We start from the raw sequence: 3,494 nt of genomic DNA, 5'->3' as shown, positions 1-3,494 counted from the left end.
AAGGATAATAAACAGATTAAAATGTCCAACATTTAATAGTGTTAAAGGTTTCTTTGATCTTTCATTGTAAATAATGATGCGCACCTTATCTGAAGGGTCTAATTAAAGAATAGTGCAGTGCGCACAATTTTTATTAGGACAACCTGTGATACAAACACGTAACGTAAGTTTAGGAATGGAGCAGTTAAACGTATTTAGGTTAGCCACGCAGACTCTTTGAGGTAAAAACTTGAGCTCAATATGGGCAACATTATTGAATACAAACAGAAAAGTTCACAAACCGTATTTTACAAGGACATGTTTGCGTAGAGCTCCTCATTCCTTCACCGATGTAAACAAACCACTTGTATCGCGCGCGCAGCTGTGGTTCGCTGCATTCTTCTTCTTTTGTTTTAAAGGCAGACTGCAAACTAACTATGACACCACCCAGTGGACAGACCGGAGCATGTATCATGTGAAAGACCACTTTCTCATATTACAAATATGTATTATTTTTAATTAAATGTTATTGTATTTAATTACAATAATTTCATTTAATTCAAGTTCCATAAAGCATTCATCTGCTTGAATCGTGAAATGTATTTCTTTATTTTTCACCTTACAATATTTAATTGTCATAATTACATTATGTCCTTGTCTATCTTATTCGACTTATCCGATACAGACTCCTGAATGTACTTGGTCAGTCACTTACAACATTCTCTGCAACATTAAGCGTATTGTATTTTTTATTCCGACATGTTAATACACTCTTGCCAATAATGCTGGAAAAATATATTTTTGACCTCTGAAACGATTGTGTGTGTAAAAAGGAATACAAAGAGGAAAGTGTCTGAAAACTAAATGATTCTAACTTTATGGGCAATCGTGTAGTTTACTTCATCTGCATACATTGCACATTGGTCTCGCAACATAACATGCACTATTTGATTATATACTGTTTCATTTTGCACTATCTTAAGTTTTATTGTCTTATATATTGTGTGTATTGTTGGAGGAGCTTGGTACTAAAATAGAAAAAAATAGAAAAATAACGTATACTGTAGATACCTGTTTCATTCAAATATTATAATGAAGTGTCACCATGTTTTGACACTGTCTTATGCATGATGTATAAAGTAGCATTGAATCCTGCATGTCATAACATCAGCCTTGAAAATGTATATTTTTATTTTCTAATAAACTTCCTATACTTTTTATCTATAAAAACACCATTTAACACTTATCAACAATTATATTAAAACAATATCAAATAATACAAAATATAATCTGGATATTATTTAAGTATGACATTATTTTGAATCACTTTAATAACACATTCGTGTTTTTAGATTATTTTATTGATAATCATTAAATAATGGCTGTAACCATTAGATGAAAAAGTGGACCAGAGATACCTGCTGCCCAATTTGTAGCCTGTAATGATAATAAACGCACCTTTCATGCAAGATGCAGCCCAAAGTGTTGAAGATGCCCATTAATGTGTGAAGTTGAGTTCAATAATTTGAGAATCTATCGGTATTTTCGATATTTTCTCTTATTTTGAAAATACTGTTGAAATTACCAGTGCAGGCAATTTTCACATCAGTCATTCTCCAGTATTCCTCCAGTAGGGGGCTCTACGGAACCGTGGTTTCCCATGGATTGGTTTAGTGCTGACAGGAGCTCAATCTGACATCCACTACTTTTCCTTTCAAAGAGGCAGACAGTAGTAGTTGCATCACAGCCTGAGTTGGTTGGAACTTCTTGGTCAGGAAGAGCTTTTCCCGAGAACCAGAAAACGCTATTTGTCAGACTTCTCTTCGCTAACCCAATACACAATCTAGCCATTGGGTTCCAACGTTATTTCGACTGTGTTATCTCGCAGTGGTCAACAGAGAGGAGGGTCATTTAAGGTTAATAACACTCAGAGTTCGCTCTTAAGCTAACGTTAGCTCTGTTTTGCTCTCGCTATGTCCGCCTCGGCTGGATGCTCCCCGGTGGGTCAGAGCTCGGGCCTCGGCTCCGGGATGACCATGTTTCGCTGGCTAGAAGTGCTGGAGAAAGAGTTTGACAAGGCCTTTGTGGACGTGGATCTGTTGCTCGGAGAAATAGACCCAGATCAAGTCGATATTACGTACGAGGGTCGGCAGAAGATGACCAGCCTGAGCTCCTGCTTTGCTCAGCTCTGTCACAAAACCCAGACGGTGTTTCAACTGAACCACAAACTAGAGGTTAGTAACTCTTGTGTACAATTCAACCTAAAAATGAATTTTAACGTTAATATAGTCATCATTCAATCAACTGCCGTGACCGAAAATGGATTGGTGTTTACGTCATACCTGTCACTCTTGTGGTAACGTTCTGCCATCATGTCATGTGAAAAGCCTCAGTCAGTGCTATACACTTTGAATAACTCAAATACAAATATAATTTGTATAACTGGTGTTTTACTGCCACTGTCCACAGGCACATTTAGAGCTCTAACGGTTGGTCGAATAATCGATAAGCCAGATAATATTGGCTTAATAAGCGTTTCAAAATGCGGAAAATGTATGTAAATGCAGTTTCTACTCTCTGAAATGTCAAGGTGTTTGTCATGTCAAATAAATATCTTTGTGTTTTGAACTGATATTTAAAGATATTTAAACACAATTTCTTGCACTTTGAGAAACTGGGATGGAAATGTTTCACTGTTTTCCGACATTTTATAAAAACATGTTAATGAAAATAATCGAAGCTCTACGGCACCTAACAATTATTGAAATGCACCTAACAATTATTTAAAGGCATATTTCCCTGCTGTATGCCACTGAAACCCACCATGCCACTTAACTTTTTCCCTGGCAAATACGTTGTTAAACTGGAAATAGAACAGGTTATATGTACACCATAACGGTGCACAGCTGATAGAAAGGGACTTGTCGTTTTTAAAGATATTACTGATTTTCTAACACATCTTAGGCAGCTTTTATTTATGTGATACACGTTTTGTTCTGATATCAGCATACTGAACTAGCCATATGTAGATGTATGACCAACAGGCTACAGATATATATATAACAGAGATAAGCATCCGAGTTTCTAAAAACACACACACCTATATATATATATATATATATATTAACAACCTTTATGACTGTTCTTGGGGTATTACAAGACTGTTCTAAGCATCCTGATGAAAACTCCACTGTTTTACAAATCCTAACGATGACGCACAACATCTCCTAGCTGAATTTGTTAAACAGTTGAATGATGGACACGTTGGTAGGAAGAGCTTTCTATGGAACCATAAAGAGTGCGCTACACCCTGTTGTGTGTTCAAGGATGTGAGTTCCTGAGGCGATGTTAAAATAAGCAATGAAATGTATTGCATTCTTCTACATCAACATGTGTCCCCTCTTCTTCATGTCTCTTCTACATCAACATGTGTCCTCTCTTCTTCATGTCTCTTCTACATCAACATGTGTCCCCTCTTCTCCATGTCTCTTCTACATCAACATGTGTCCCCTCTT

General features: G+C 36.5%; 1 protein-coding gene across 1 annotated transcript in view; it reads right to left on the bottom strand.

The window, feature by feature from the left end:
- Positions 1–354, bottom strand: part of LOC104959201 (DNA helicase MCM9) — a 7,785-nt gene extending 7,431 nt beyond the window's left edge. The window contains exon 1 of the mRNA XM_010787068.1: positions 282–354. The gene's annotated coding sequence lies outside the window, so the exon portion shown is untranslated. The remainder of the gene's footprint in view (positions 1–281) is intronic.
- Between the last annotated feature and the right edge of the window lie 3,140 nt (positions 355–3,494).

Source organism: Notothenia coriiceps, unplaced genomic scaffold (genome assembly GCF_000735185.1).
Source record: "Notothenia coriiceps isolate Sejong01 unplaced genomic scaffold, NC01 NC01_scaffold00030004, whole genome shotgun sequence".
Taxonomy (NCBI): Eukaryota; Metazoa; Chordata; class Actinopteri; order Perciformes; family Nototheniidae; genus Notothenia; species Notothenia coriiceps.
This window is presented reverse-complemented; position numbering and strand designations above follow the sequence as displayed.